Here is a 16,898-nt window from a genome sequence, read left to right on the forward strand (position 1 = left end):
ATGCAGCACAGCTGACTGTGTTGCGATATGCCGGAGCTGTCTTTTTCCTATAGGAATGCATTGACCAGCGTTGATTGGCCGAATGCTGTCCTCTGTATGGCATTCAGCCAATCAACGCATTCCTATGGCAAGATGAAGCAGAGCTAGCCGTGCGCTCAGCTTGGCTACTCCGGACACCGGAGATGAAGCAGAACTCAGCTCTGCTACACCCAACAATCCCTCCAACTACTCCTCCTGTCACACACACACAGCTCTGCACTACTGCCAACCATCCCTCCAGCTACTCCTCCTGACCTGTCGTTTCGATTTTTTTTTTTTTTTTTTACATTGTGTCTCTACAAGGTCATAATAAACCTTTGGGGACATCTCATCACTTTTTTTTTTAATTTTTATATTGGAGACTGATTTCCCCTGTAACAGGGACTGGTACTTTTAGCCCCAGTTCCAGGAGAAATACACGCTACACATTGTTTTAAGACTAATAGTGCTGATCTCAGTCCTGTAGTACCCAGCAACTCTTGTAACACAGTGATCCCGGCAGATCACATGAACACCAGATCAGAGGGTGGCCACATGTGTATACACAGCAATCGAGAAGGCTGGGAAGGTAATAAACGTACCGATACTTCCTTGCAGAACAAGGACACCACCTTCTGGACGTATATGCCCAAAGGGTGGTCCAGACGTGGTTAAGAGGGGGGAATTTCTCAAAGCAGTACATAGCAGTTTAGATGGATATGGGGAAGGTTTTAAAATAGTATAAGAAACTTATGGCTACGATGAAGGCCCCTGGTCCGGACAGATTAGCTCTTGCCTATTACAAGAAACTTGGCCCAGACCTTGGACCCCATCTCTTAAAAGGTGTTCAACCCGCTGACATCAGGTTACTGATACCTCTGATGATTTGGGTCCCACTCTATTGCTCTTCCATCATTACTAGTCTCCAGGAAGCACTTATGGAATTCTATACTTTCATTTTTGCTCCCTGTGGGCCGGGACTGCATTCCGCAATTCTGGAAGCAATTCTGGATTCTGAAGGTCAATAAGCTTATGAGCGTGGAGAACCTCACACTTCTTTCCTGCACGACACTGTTGAAATCTTCAATAAAACCTGGTGCTACTGGTTAGAGTTCCAACATACTGAAGAGTCACAGACACTTCTTGGGACTAGACCGTGGCACAATGATTCTTACAGATACAGATTTATTACCTGTCTGTATCCCACTCATGTGCCTATGCCTCGATAGACATAGAGATGTACTGCTCCTACCGTTAGAAGGCTTGGACTATACAAACTTCTGGGCCTTAGCCCAGAGTTTTTTGTTTGTTTTTTTTTTTAAATTTCAGCCCCCTCCCCACCCCTTTTCCTGATACCTTGTTTTTTCCTTCTCTCCTCCTTCAGTCGGTTACCATCTTACTCACTAAGATATTCATTCTACTTCCTTCCTCTCTCTCTTCTCCTTCTTTCCTCTATGCTCTTCTCTGTCCCTCTTCCCCCTTTTCCCTTCTTCTCCCTCTACCCTGAAGCTGCCGCTCGAGGTTCTTGCTCCTGTTGTTACCTGGATACTATGCTGTACTTGGGATGACTTTTGTACCGTCCTGTTTCATCCTTGTTCTTTTATTTTTGTTGAAAATCAAAACTTTGAATTAGAAAAAATGAATAGAAGAATAGGCCACAAAAATACCTCTTGTCACCCCAGGCCTGCCAGGAATAAAGGACTGTCACAGACATGCAGGTGTAATTCCAATTCAAATATTTTATTCAAATTGTCAATGAGTTTGAGACAAAAGAACCCGAGGTGAGCTCTCTAAGATTTAAGAAATGAATTGGAGGTAAAACAATCAGGAAAGAAAAATGTTTTTTGTTTTTTGTTTTTTTTTAGTGTAAGTTCTTAGATGTGCAGTTGGAGATGACTTTTGGTTTAACATACTTTTCATGTGTATATTAAAATGGCTTGTCCCCTGTGTGAGTTCTTTGATGTGCAACAAGATGTGATTTCTGAGCAAAACATTTTCCACATTCTGAACATAAAACTGGCTTCTCCCCTGTGTGAGTTCTTTGATGTGCAGCAAGTTGTGATTTCTGAGTAAAACATTTTCCACATTCTGAACATGAATATGGCTTCTCCCCTGTGTGAGTTCTTTGATGTTTAACAAGATTTGATTTAGAAATAAAACATTTTCCACATTCTGAACATGAATATGGCTTCTCCCCAGTGTGAGTTCTTCGATGTGTAACAAGTTCTGATTTCTGAGCAAAACATTTCCCACATTCTGAACATGAAACAGGCTTCTCCCCTGTGTGAGTTCTTTGATGTTTAACAAGATTTGATTTAGAAATAAAACATTTTTGACATTCTGAACATGAAAATGGCTTCTGCCCTGTGTGAGTTCTTTGATGTTCAACAAGATTTGATTTAGTAGTAAAACGTTTCCCACATTCTGAACATGAAAATGGTTTCTCCCCTGTGTGAGTACTTTGATGTCTAACAAGATGTGGTTTCTGAGCAAAACATTTTCCACATTCTGAACATGAAAATGGCTTCTCCCCTGTGTGAGTTCTTTGATGTTCAACAAGTTTTGATTTAGAAATAAAACATTTCCCACATTCCGAACATGAATATAGCTTCTCTCCTGTGTGAGATCTTTGATGTGCAACAAGATTTGATTTCTTACTAAAACATTTCTCATATTCTGAACATGAATATGGCTTCTCACCTGTGAGAATTCTCTGATGTATAACACCGCTTCTGCATCTTTTATTTTGCTTAACAGACTGTGTTAAATTAGAAGAGAGATCTTTCTTCTGAGAGGTTAAGGGTAAATCAGGGGTAATATAATGTTCTTCATATGGATCTTGTGTCATACCATGATCCTCTGCTTTATATTCTGTAGATATCAGATGTCCCTCTGAGCTCCTGGTACAGTCATCTGACAAGAAGAAAACTGATGTTACTATTATTAAATTACATAACCTTATAAGTAGAGATGAGCGAGTGAAGTATTCGATTCGAATAGACCCTCAATATTCAACTATTGGAACGAATATTGAATCCTATTATAGTCTATGGGGAAAAAAATGTTACTTTCAGGGGAAACCACTATTCGACTAAGGAGAGTCATCTCAGCAAATGATGACAACACCTCTGGAATGCAACTGGGACAGCAGGGGAAGCATCTAATTAGGCCCTTATGGTGAGTTGAGCCTTCATCCTGCACACTGTTAGGCCCTTTGAGTGGATTGAGCCTCTAACCAGTGTGAAGTGGAGAGAGGTATAGTGTGGGAGAACCGCTATTTTTCCCGAAGACTGTTGCAGTATGCACAGGCGTTTAGCTTGTAGGTCCCGGACTGGAGTAAAGTTCGGGTCAGTCCTGCAGGGCAATCCATTTCAGTCTTGGGAACACACCAGCACAGGTGGGCTGGTTAGTGAGAGAGAGGAGAGAGAGACTGAAACACACACTCAACCAGTCTGGGAAAGCTCTGCCAAAAAGAACGCTGTTAAAGGGCCAGGTATGTGTACCCCTTGTTTCCTTGTGAATCTTGTTTGTTAGGAGGTCAGCAGTAGGCTGACCCCCCTGGTTAGTGAGGAAATAACTCATTTAGTAAGCCGCCGGACAGGCGTAGTTCTTTATTTTCATATGTTTGTTTTGGACATGCTGAACTGCTGAGCAGTACTACCTGTACCTTTAAGCTTGTCTGCTGCAATAAAGACTGCTTTTGGGAAAGTTTTTGGCCCTTTGGTTGGAGTGGATCCTCTAACTAGCTTAGTTTTTGACCCTTTGGTTGGAGTGGAGCCTCCAACCAGCAGAGTTTGGGAGAATCAGGGTGGATTGAGCCTCTAACCAGCAGAGTTTGGGGGAATCAGGGTGGATTGAGCCTAGTAGGAGCAGAATTGTGCAACGCTGATGGTGGAGGAGGATGATGAGGAGGATTTGTAGAGGATGAGCACACACATGGAAATTCATGTTGGGTTGCTTGACAGTGGTGGACATGTAAATGATGGGTCAATCCAGTGGCTGTTCATTTTGATGAAAGTCAGCCGGTCAGCGCTTATCGGTGATGATGCCACCGGCTGCACTGAAGACCCTTTCCAATAGCACACTGGCAGCAGGGCAGGAAAGGACCTCCAAGGAGTAAAGCGCAAGTTCCAGCCACAAATCCAACTTGGAGACCCAATAAGTATAGAGCGCAGAGGGATCAGAGAGGACAGGGCTGTGGTCGGCCAGGTACTCCCGCAACATGCACCAATACTTGTCTCTTCTGGTGACATTTGGCCCCTCAGTGGCGGTAGTTTTGCGAGGGGGTGCCATTAACGTGTCCCAGACCTTGGAGATGTGTGCCCCTGGTGGGTGTGGACCGGATGGCAGTTGTTAGCCTCTTGGAGGAACTCTCCTCTCTGCCGCCAACGAGAGTTGATGGAAACATTTCCATCATATTATGCACCATTTGCTTGTGGCAATCATTTATGCAATTGGCCCTCCCCTCTACTGGAATAAAAAATCAAGATGTTATTTTTATACCGGGGGTCGAGGATTACAAAAATTCAGTATTGGTTGCTCTCCATGATTTTGACAATGCGTTTGTCACTTGAAAAGCACCCCAACATGAATTCAGCCATGTGCCAAAGTATTACTTGGCATGACTTCGCTGCCCCCACCGGAATGGTCACCACCATTTCCTCCTCTTGCTCCTCCTCCCTTTCGCCTGATCCGCACTGCAGCAATGGAATGCACTTAACTTCCCCGCTAGCCTCCTGTGTGACAATGATATCATCTGCCACTTCGTCATCCTCCTCCTCTTCCTCCATCATTATACGCTGTGAAGCGGACAGGATTGTGCACGGACTATCGTGCTGTGATGGGTCTGCTCCTTTCCCCAACTCCTCAGTGTGCAATGCGTTATCTCTGATGGCGATGAGGGATTCTCGCATCACACACAGGAGTGGAATGGTTAGACTCACTAGTGCGTGGTCACAGTAGACCCTCTTGGTGGACTCCTCAAAGACGCGTAGTATCTCGCATAAGTCTGCCATCCATGGCCACTCATGGTGTAGAAACTGCGGGAGCTGACTCTGAGGAACCCTTGGGTTTTGGAGATGGTACTCCATCAACGGTCTCTGCTGCTCACACACTCTGCTCAACCTGTGGTATGTCGAGTTCCAGCGTGTGGGGACGTTGCACATTAGCCGGTGTTCTGGCAGATGTAGGTATTGCTGGAGTGTTTTGAGGCTAGCAGCGGCTACTGTAAACTTGCGAAAGCGCCACACTTTCACCAGTAGCTCGTGTACATTGGAGTACGTTTTTAGAAACCGTTGCACCACTAAGTTGAAAACATGGGTCAGGCATGGATCGTGTTGGAGGCTGGCAAGAGCCGCTACCAGGTTCCGGCCGTTATCACACGCAACCATGCCTGGGCCCAGGTGTAACAGCGCAAAACCACATTGCCGTCTCATCAAAGATGGCATCCCTCACCTCGGAGGTAGTGTGCTGTCTGTCCCCCAAGCTGATGAGCTTCAGTACGGCCTGCTGACGTCTCCCCACGCCAGTGCTGCAACTTTTCCAGCTCGTAGCTGGGGTCAATTTAATGGTGGAGAAGGATGATGATGAGGAGAGTGGTGATTCAGCGCTCCTGCCAGGAATGTTGGGCGGGGAGACGAGGTAGGCCGCCCCAGTACCCAGCCTCAACTACATTCACCCAGTAAAATGTAGCGTCCCTGTCTGCATGCACTTGTCCACGCGTTGGTGGTCAAGTGGACCTTTGTGCAAAGCGCGGAACTAAAGACCCGCCTGATGTTAGGTGACACGTGCTGGTACAAGGCGGGGACGGCATACCAGGAGAAGTAGTGACGGCATAATGAGGTGCCGCAGTTGCCATCAGGTCACGGAAGGCCGGAGTCTCCACAAGCCAGAACGGCAACATCTCCTGGGCCAGGAGTTTGGAGATGTGACCATTTTAAGGCTTTTGCATGTGGATGGGTAACGCTATACTTTTGCTTGCGCTCAAACGTCTGGGTTGCTGGGAAGAGGCGCATGATGGTGCAAGAGAAGGAGCAGAGGCAAGAAAAGGGAAGGATGAGGGAGAAGTCCCCAAAGTGGCAGAGGCAGACGTGGAGGTGTCCTGGTTGGTGATCTGGACTGCAGTGCCAGCACTAAAAACAGTGGGAGAGGCAGTGGCGGCAACACTGGACGACGATTGTCCTGCATTTGCTCTCTCCCACTGAGCCCAGTGCTTGCATTCCAAATGATGGCACATGGCAGAGTTCGTAAGGTTGATCTTTTCAGAGCCCCTAATCAGTTTCGAGTTGCAGTGTGCAAACCACACTATATTTGTCCTCCGTGCATACATTGAAAAATCTACACACCATCGAAGACCGTGGCCTCAATGGGGGAGTTTTTCTCGAGTGGCTAGAAGAGGGAACATCTTGGGCCTTGCTGGCATTGGCCTGGCTTCTGTGAAGCAGTTGTCCTCTGCCTCTGGACATGCCTCCGCCTCTAGCCACCTTCTTTGGTGCTGCACTTCCCTCCACATCTACACTGCTTTCCCCGCTTGACATCCCCCTGTCCAGGTTGGGTCGGTGTCATCGTCCACCACCTCCTCTTCCAATTCCTCACTCGGTTCCTCCTCCTGCACACCGCACATGGCTACAGTCTGCCCTGATGGCAACTGTATCTCGTCATCATCACTGAGGGCAGGTTGCTGGTCAACAACAACAAAATCAACAGGAGATGGTGGATGCTCCAGTGTTTGGGCATCAGGACACAGAAACTTGTCTGGTAGCTCCTGGGATTCGGGAAGTGGTGGGATAGAGAGAGGGACAGTTAAGGGACCCGAAAACAGCTCCTGGGAGGTGGGAAAGGTGCGATTACTCTGCTGGAAAGATTGGGCATGTTGGGAGGAAGGAGGACCAGACTGTTGGGTAGGAGGAGGAGTTGAGGTAGAGGCTGACTGGCTGTTGGAGAATGTGCTGGAAGCATTATCCGCCAGCCATTGTAACACCTCTTCCTGGTGCTCGGGCCTGATTTGTGTGGTACCCTGCACCCTACTTAATGTGGCCATCAAGCCAGGGACTGTGGAGAAGCGCAATGCTTGCTGCCCCAGAGAAGTAGGCATGGGAAGCACTGTAGCTTGACCACAACCTTGCTCCCCAGCTCCATTTCCATGCCCCTGGCCACGTCCTCGTCCCTTTGCGTTATCCTTACGCATTTTGAGATGTATATAAATGCTAATTTAATGGGGTATACACCGAAGAAAGCTCGATTGAGCGTATATGGACTGACAGATTTGCTGTATACCACTTACGTTTTTTTTTGGGTATATACCGAGGACAGATGGATTGAGCGTATATGGTATCCTATATACCCTATGTGAGTATACAGGTTTCTGCTTACCCCTATGGGACAGGTATATACTATATACCAGTGTTTGGGAATTTTAGCCCTAAAAAGTGCTTTTGTGAAATTTTGGAAGGTTGAGTTTATATACTGGAGGTGTATATCTCCTCTTCCTGAAGTTTAGCTCTGAAAAGAGCTGTTATTGCTCAGTTTTCCTGCCTAACAGAACCTACAATTCTCTCTGACCCTCAGCAGATGTCTCTCCCTATCTCTCCAAACCGCAACTGAGACGAATATGGCTGACACTATTCTTATAAATCTGAGGTCACCTGATTTCGGCAGCCAATGGCTTTTTCCTATTTTTTTTCAATGCCTACGTTGTCGTAGTTCCTGTCCCACCTCCCCTGCACAGTTATTGGTGCAAAAAAAGTGGCAGGTAAGGTGGGAGGGGATACAAATTTTTAGTGCATTTACTGCGTGATTTTTATGACCATATTGATTTTAAGGCTTCCTCATCTTTTGGGCAAACATTCCAGACTTGTGTAATGCACGTTTGTGATCTCACTATTATGAAGCTTACGAGCCACCTGCACTGCCATGTTTGTCGCGCCACAACTGATAGATCTTGTGGTGAGCCGACTTACTGACTCTGATATTTTGCCTGAACGTTCACCTCTGGGCTTTGCAATGAATGGACGGACATCATTTTGTATTCTTCCCACAGTCATGACACTTACATGATGCAGTTTGGCAACTTTCTTGGCCCAGAGACCGCTATCGATGAGCTGGATGATGTTATTTCTCTTTTCACTGAAAATCTTCTCCATGGCTGATATTTGATTTGAACCAGTGACCTTTCACTTTGGAATCAAACTTATAAGACCCTGAGTTATTAGGGAATGTGAGAACAGGTTGTACTTTGTAGTATACAAGAGGAGCAAAACAGTAACAAAGCAGTTACATGAGAAGAATCTGCATAACTAATCATATGCTAAATAGCCAAGATGATTGTCTATAAAATGATGGGAGTCTCACGTTCTGAGCTGTAGTAGATGGTGAGATGTGGAGCCTGAGTGAGCTGAATATATCGGGTCACAGTTCTGGGTATATCCCTTGTTTATTCAGTGTTTTTTGTTTAGTTTGGTGATTTTAGAATTTTATCATTTGTTAAAAGTTACATTTTAGGCCTTTTTGGGGCTACTTTTGTAATTAATAATGTTGCACAGCAGGTTACTATACTTTGGTACATATTGCTGCTTGATTACACTGGTGCAAGTTATCGGCTTCCTTTTTCCTTAGAGCGGTGACCGGGCCGCTGACAGCACCAGCACTGTTCTGATGGCGGCCCTGCCTGTCCCTGGTAGATCACCTTGCTCACGATACATAAAGGACATTCATCACAATCTCATTACAATTTCTGCACCTAGAGTAGTTTATCTTATCCCAACAGAACCCACATTTAGGACCGAACATCAAGGCCCTTATTTTGTACTGCTAAGTCCAGGCCTCTGTCTACATTACTAGTTGTCCTGTCCTGATATAGATCGTCTTATCTGGACGTCTCTTCTAAGATTCCAAAGTGAAAATGCTTAAATATGGCCACTTATGTGGAATAATACTGTAGGATGCCATAAATCTTACTGTATTACACCCCATACACACAATAGAATCCAAACCACATCTGCTGGATTTCCCAGCCTGAACTCACTGCGGATCTGCTGTCCCATACAGTATGTAGTAGGGTCTATGGAGTCACAAGGAAGCAGGGACTCCTAGCGTCTACCACCATGATACAGGGAGTCCTGGTGTGTGGACAGAGTTCGGGCTGGGAAATGTGACTGATGTACAGACCAGATTTTCTAGTCCAGATTCCATAGTGTGATTGGGGTCTAAGGTGAGGTTTACACAGTGACATTTGTAGAAGCTGCTTCAGGAATCCAGAAGAATTTTTCCGTTATACCAAATCAGCCCCCGAATCTCCATCAGATTCCTTACTGGCCAGGCGGGATTTCCCACCTCCCATTTATTTCCATAGAGCTCTGAGGTAGAATCTGCCTGAAGATCGAGCAGGAGGATTATTTTTCCGCTACCTGAAATAATCTGCTATATAATTCTGGTCAATTCTTTCCCTTCACGAGGACTGACAGCCGGTGAGGAAGAAATTTGCCTCGTTCACATCGATGTCAGGTCCATATTCCTGCTGTCCGTTCTATTCTATACTACATTTATTACCCCCTATAGCGGTATCACATTTATATTCATGTATTATTAGTATTTTACCTGAATCGGGGAACAACAAATAGTCTAAACAATGTCTGAATAGAATCAGTGACCCTTCTGTGCTTCATATAGTGGTGACTCCTCACCTGGGCGGTTCCCTGTAACAATGTCCTCCTCACACTCCTCATCACCACTCACATAGGGATCTTCCTTTATTCTCATAGATATAGCATTCATGTCACTCACATCTTTATCCGGATGGAAAATCTGTGAAACAAATAATGTAAAGGTCACCGGACAAATGGGGAAGTCATGGAGAAATGTTCTAGATTAGAGATGATCAAGTAATGAAATATTCAATATGTGTTTCTAGTAGACCCTCAATATTTAAATGAATATCGAATCCCATTATAGTCTATGGGGAAAAAAATGCTCATTTCAGGGGAAACCCAAATTCGACTAAGGAGAGTCACCAAGTCCACAATGACACCTCAGGAAATGATGACAACACCTCTGTAATGCAACTGGGACAGCAGGGGAAGCTTGCCTGGGGGCATCTAACAGTTCTAAGTCCCTGTATTACCCCATTACCCCTCCTCCTCTTCCTGGTGCCCTTAGTGGCTGCCTCGATACAGTGCTCCAAGCTGGGAGCAACCTTATCTTTCCTTTCTCACTCTTTTTCTCTGTATCTTCAAAAATCCTGTAACCAAGAAAACTAGCACTATGAATTAGCAACTATAAATCGAATGTAAGACCCTGTGGAGTATTTTGTTCCTTTTGTTTCTATTGTAAAGCATGGACTCAAGACCTGGTTCAGCTGGTTTCCTGTGTCTACACATGTGCCTATTACCATCCCCCCAGGACACCATGCGGCATGGAGGAAAACCTACATGGAAGCGTGGACTTCTTCGTTCAAGGAGATGATTTTTGGCATCTATTGCTGATGTGTGAAGATGCTACAGCTGACTGGTATTTCTTTCTATTACTGTGTACACGTGGGACTCTGCTACAGCCTGGAAACCTATCATCACCCACCTACCCCAAGAGTTATGGAAGCTTGGCAAGAGAGCAGCACCATGTATACCTGGATGGCTTCAGACTTCTTTGGGGAAGTAGAACACAGTGGTAAGGAGGAAGGAGGAGGAGGAGGGCTTGTGATGAAGGACATTAGGGGCATTTTTTTTGTGGTTAATGGACAATAGTGCTGATGCAAGATACCGAACTATCAGCTGTGAGCAGGAGATCTCACCACCTACCAAAGGAACTACCACATGTTATCTTGATAGCTGCATATGTCCCCCACCTCTGCAAAAATGTTTTTCTGCCTGTTATATCTACATGCTGTGACCCCCCTCCTCGTGTCCTCCAACCACATTCGGCTGTATTATTAACATCACTCCACACAGAGAACTAAATGATCCTGCAGTGTGTCTGTGTTTCTTTCGGTTTAGTTGCTATGATTCATAGGATTTCTCCATCTGCCATGAGCTTGTATGTGTTTCTCTCTTGTTATATACTACTGTACCATCTATGAAACTGTATCACTGAAATTTCCCCATTGTGGGACTATTAAAGGAATATCTTATCTTATCTTATTATCACAGCCTATCAACTAGACACTTTCCACACTCCATAGAACCTCTATGAAAGTGAAAAAATATCTGGAAACCTTCTTTGCTCTACATTACTATGGACAGAAAAACAAATTTTAAGCTAAAGAAACATTACCATGCATCCCTTTAAATCATGTTACCAATGACAACCACAGACGGCATAGGCAATGGGAAATCCAACAGCCCCCACCCTTAACTGTCATTGTGTATGTGATGTGAGGAGACTTCCAAAAATTACTTTTCTGGCAATTGAGGTGAGCCCTTCCAAACTAATTTAGAGTCCCTTAAGCTGAGCCATACAAAAATTTACTTTTCAGGCCCTTGGGCTTAGGTGAGCCTTGTATTAGCATAGTTTTAGGCCCTTAAAGCACTCTGTTCAATCACTTCCCGAATTCCAGGAGCTACCAGACAAATATCTCTGTTCTGATGCCTAAACACTGGAGCATCCGCCATCTCCTGCCGATTTTGTGGTTGTGGACCCACAACCTGTCCTCAGTGATGATGCCGAGACACAGTTGCCATCAGGGCAGGTTGTTGTCATGTGCGGTGTTGCAGGAGGAGGAGCAGAGTGAGTAAGAGGAGGTGGTGGACGACGAGGTGACCGACCCAACCTGGACAGGGTTGATGTCTAGTGGGGAAAACAGTGTAGATGTGGAGGCAAACGCAGCACCAAAAAGGTGGCTAGAGGCAGAGGCATGTCCAGAGGCACAGGACAGCTGCTGCACAGAAGCCGGGCCAGAGCCTGCAAGGCCCAAGACGTTCCCTGTATTAGCCACTCACCCATCGAGGCCACGTCCCTCGATGGTGTGTAGATTTTTCAATGTATATGCGGAGGACAAACTGAGTGTGGTTTGCACACTGTGCAACTCAAAACTGAATAGGGGCTCTGAGAAGAGCAACCTGACCACCTCAGCCATGCACTGTCATTTGGAAGGCAAACACTGGGCTCAGTGGGAGAGATCAAACGCAGGACAATCATCGGACGGTGTTGCCAACACAGACTCTTCTGCTGTTTCCAGTGCTGGCGCTGCAGTCCAGACCACCATCCAGGACATCTCCACATATGCCTCTTTGGGGACTTCACCCTCATCTTCCCCTTTTCCTGCCTCTGCTCCATTTGCCTGCACCATCATGTGTCTCTTCCCAGCAACCCACCATCTCCCAAGCATTTGAGCGCAGGCAGAAATACAGGGCAACCCACCCACATGCCCAAGCCTTCAACAGCCTCATTTCAAAACTGCTGGCCCTGGAGATGTTGGCGTTTATGTTTGTGGAGACTCAGGCTTTCCGTGACCTGATGGCAACTGAGGCACCTCGCTATGCTGTCCCTAGCCGTCACTACTTCTCTTGGTGTGCCATCCCTTGCACCAGCACGTGTCCCATAACATCAGGTGGGCCCTGAGTTCTGCGCTTTGCTCTAAGGTCCACTTGACCATCGATGCATGGACAAGCGCATGCAGACAGAGATGCTGCTTCCCTCTAATGACAGGCTGGGTGAATGTAGTGGAGGCTGGGACCGGGTTGCCAACTGGGGTGGCCCATCTCCTCTTCACACCCAAGATTCCTGGCAGAGGTTCTCACAAACCCTCCTACTCCACCGTAACATCGACCCCAGCTGCGAGCTGGAAACGCTGCAGCACTGTTGTGGGGACATGACAGCAGGTCATGCTGAAGCTCATCAGCTTGTGCGACAGAAAACACACTGCCCCCGAGGTGAGGGATGCCATCCTAGAGGAGACAGCAATGTGGTTTTCGCCAATGCATATGGGCCCAGGCATGGTCGTGTGTAATAATGGTAGTGGCTCTGGAGCTTGCCAGACTCAAAACACTTTCCATGTTTGGCAAAGGTTTTTAAAAACTTACCCCAATGTGCCTTAGCTACTGGTGAAAGTGCGGCACTTGTGTGCCCACTTTCTTAAATCTACAGTAGCTGCTGCTAACTTGAAAACCCTCCAGCAACACCTACATCTGCCTGAACACCGGCCATGGATGGAAGACTTATGTGACATCCTACGCGTCTTTGAGGAGTCCACCAAGAGGGTCAGCTGTGATGACGCACTAGTGAGTGTAACCATACTGCTCCTGTGTGTGATGCGAGAATCCCTCATTGCTATCAGGGATAACGCATTGCACGCTGAGGAGTCCAGGATAGGAGTAGACCCATCACAGCTAGATACTCAGAGCACATTCCTGTTAGCTTCTCAGCGTTGAATGACTGAGGAAGAGGATGAAGTGGCAGATGTCATTCTCATACACGAGGCTAGCGGGGAAGTTCAGTGCGTCCCATTGCTTCAGAGCGCATGGGGCGAAAGGGGAGGAGGAAATGGAGAGTAACCCTTCCGGTGGGGGCAGCGAAGTGTCATGCCGATTAACACTCTGGCACACATGGCTGACTTCATGTTGGGCTGCTTTTCCAGTGACAAACGTATTGTACACATCATGGAGAGCAACCAATACTGAATTTTTGCAATCCTCGACCCCCGGTATAAAAATAACATCTCGTCCTTATTTCCGGTAGATAGAATTGAATGGGAATTGGCGAGTTTGGTTAGGGGGTGCCAGTACGCCCACAAGTTAGCCTTTTTGGTGGGACAGAGAATACACAAAAAAACCACATCTGTCACTTGCTGAGTGACTCTTCTACTTGTAACTTCATAATAGAACCTGCGTGTGTCTATGTTTTCTTTTGAGTTCAAGTTTGATTTCTGTTTCCTATCTTGTCACAATTTTTGAAAAATGAAAACTGGTCAACGATTTACTGTAGTTATGTTTTCTCATAGTATGTTAGATTATCAATAGAATATGAATAGATTAGTTAGAGTTAGAATATCAATAGATTTGTATTTGATTTATTGAGGGTTGCTGAAGAATGGCATGTAAAAAAGTTTTTCTTCAAAGATAATTTTGGAATTTTTAAGGACTGGAGTTTTATAGTAAGTCTTCTCTTCTCAGAGCCCTTAGGCCCTTGACGTGAGTTGAGCCTTGCAACAGCAGAGGTTTTGGCCCTTGGGATGAGTTGAGCCTTGCAACAGCAGAGTTTTTGGCCCTTGGGGTGAGTTGAGGCTTGTAGCAGCAGAGTTTTTGTTTTTGGCCCTTGGGGTGAGCCTTAATGGGGTGGTTAGAAATGTGGTTTTTAACAGTGATGCTGGTGGAGGAGAAGGATGAACTTGTGAGCTGGAACAGAAACATGGAACTGTGTCTCGTCATTATCACCGAGGATGGGACGTGCTGGTTGCGAGTCCACAACCACTAAATCACCAAGAGAGGCAGACTCTTGGATAGGAACACGACTGGAGGTAGTGGCTGACTGGTGGAAATGCCACTGGAAGCATTATCCCCTAGGTTCCTCTCTTATGTGTGGTAAGTGAAGTCTTCATGTGGCTGTATCAAAGCCACATCTGTGAGTTTAACCCTTCTTATTCCACTGCAGGAAGGAACTTGCATGCACAGGTAGGAACTGGGCCTCATTACAGGCCTATAAAGCCTGACAACACTTTAGACCTGGGAAGTTCCTGGGGAAGAGTGGTGGAGCCAGGTCCTGTCCACACATCCTGATATCTGGTGAGACCAGTGTGTACCACAGATCCTGTTTTGGTTGTTTTTTTTTCCCCGTGTGGCTGAAGCCATACGTATAGGTAGAGTGCTCTTGTTTAGTTAGTTGCCCAGCCGGGCAGGTATTTGTGTTTACTATTTTTGCCTGAAATTAAGGCTTATTTATTTTGTCTGCCAATTCCTTATATTTTTGCAAAATAAACACACAGGTTTAAAACCCTGTTGAACCTGATTTTGGTATCTGTCTCTGACTGTGTGGGTCCGCTGCTGCTACTGCTGAGCATACCTCCCCCACAAAGCATACTGTTGCAAGTATACATGGATGGTATATATATAGATTGTATGTGAAGTACTACCGGATGGAAATATACACTTTGCTTCACACCCCTATGGGACAGGTATAATGGGCGCACACACTGATGTATACAAGCATATTGTTGCAAGTATACACAGATGGTATATATATTTAGCGTATGTGAAGTATGGTATACCGGATGGAAAGTATACACTGTGCATCACACCACTATGGGACAGGTATATACTGTATACCAGTGGTAGAGAATTTGTGCCCTAAAATGGGCTTTTGTGAAATTTCTGCAGGATGAGTGTATATGCTGATGGTGTATATACACGCTTCAAGCAGTTTAGATCTGAAAAGAGCTGTTTTTTGAATATTTCCTGCCTAACAGAAGGTAAATCCTCTCTGAGCCTCATCACATTTCTCCCAATCTAAATCCAAGCCGCATCTGATACGAATATGGCTGACACTAGTCTTATAAATCCGAGGTCACCTGATAGCCAGCCAATGACTTTTTCCTATTTTTTTTTCGATGCCTACGTTTTCCTGCTTCCTGTCCCATCTCCCCTGCACAGAAAAGTGGGAGGGGATACGAATTTTTACTGCGTTTACTGCGTGGTATTCGATCAGAATCGAATATCTCGAGCACTTTAGTATTCGATCGAATATCTTTTCGATCGACTACTATTCGCTCATCTCTATTCTAGATCTTTAATCCACATGAAGATTAAAGATGTCCTGACAGTAGCTGCAGGTCTGTGAGAAGCTGGATAAACATATTAGATGGCGGCTCAATGACACCGCCCATGTATATAACCATATAATACTGCTGGATACAACAAGACTGACCAGAAGGACTTCCCAGCCCGTCTACACATCATAGGGAATATCTCCATCTACCTGATCATCCTGTGGAAGAAGAGGACTGGGACATCTCTCCGGTGTTGTCCTCTTACTGGATCTACCTGTAGGAAACACAGACAGGGACTGAATTCATTCTGTACATACAAATAATGGAAGTCCATGTGTATATAGTCATGTCTATTACCTGCTGATGTGAGGGGCTGGTGGTCCTCCATCATCACCTCCTTGTACAGATCCTTGTGTCCTTCTAAATACTCCCACTCCTCCATGGAGAAATAGACAGCGACATCCTGACACCTTATAGGAACCTGACAACACAATGATACAGTCATCACCGCGACCCCTCCAGTTACTGTATAATGTCCCAGCATTCCCAGCAGCGTCACCTCTCCAGTCAGCAGCTCCAGCATCTTGTTGGTGAGTTCTAGGATCTTCTGTTCATTCATCTCCTCCTGTATCAGGGGGTGAGGTGGAGGCCCCAGGATTGGGCCGAGGGTTCCTCCATATCCATCATACACAGGAGCCTGACAGCGCCCACTAGAGGTCTTCTTCACTACTGTGTAATCCTGGTTATGGGGAGACACATTAATAAATAACACTACACACATGTCCAGAGTCCATCACCTCTCTAGTCATATCATCTGTTATTACTAAAGATAGGAAAGTTGTGTGTTCTCCCCTTGTTTGCATGGATTTCCTTCCATTCTACAAAGACATACTTAAATGGAAAAAAAAAAAATGTACATCGTGATCCCTATATGGGGCTCACAATTGACATAAAAAAAAAAATGATGTAATGATGACATCATCAGAATCTCTCACCTCTCCAGTAAGCTGGTAGATGATCTCTAGGGTGAGATTTAATAGACTTCCCGCCATCTTGTTCCTGTATCTTTCCATCCTTGATGGCTCAATCAGGAATATTCTCTTATATAGAAGATACTGAAAGGATTCTATATTGTAGGAACCTGAATGGAGAGAAGATGAGACAATGTAATCACTACATGGAATCCCATGGA

The 16,898-nt window shown here is 45.6% G+C and overlaps 2 protein-coding genes and 1 pseudogene across 2 annotated transcripts in view; 1 reads left to right on the top strand and 2 right to left on the bottom strand.

Annotated features, from left to right (window-relative positions):
* Positions 1-16,898, bottom strand: part of LOC142190702 (gastrula zinc finger protein XlCGF66.1-like) — a 403,831-nt gene that overhangs the window by 297,135 nt on the left and 89,798 nt on the right. The gene's annotated exons all lie outside the window — the stretch shown is intronic.
* The window catches only part of LOC142184020 (uncharacterized), a 193,594-nt gene that overhangs the window by 122,480 nt on the left and 54,216 nt on the right, over positions 1-16,898 (top strand). The gene's annotated exons all lie outside the window — the stretch shown is intronic.
* The window catches only part of LOC142184611 (uncharacterized), a 58,716-nt pseudogene continuing 43,639 nt past the window's right edge, over positions 1,822-16,898 (bottom strand).

The sequence above is a fragment of the Leptodactylus fuscus genome, chromosome 1 (assembly GCF_031893055.1).
Source record: "Leptodactylus fuscus isolate aLepFus1 chromosome 1, aLepFus1.hap2, whole genome shotgun sequence".
NCBI classification, from domain to species: domain Eukaryota; kingdom Metazoa; phylum Chordata; class Amphibia; order Anura; family Leptodactylidae; genus Leptodactylus; species Leptodactylus fuscus.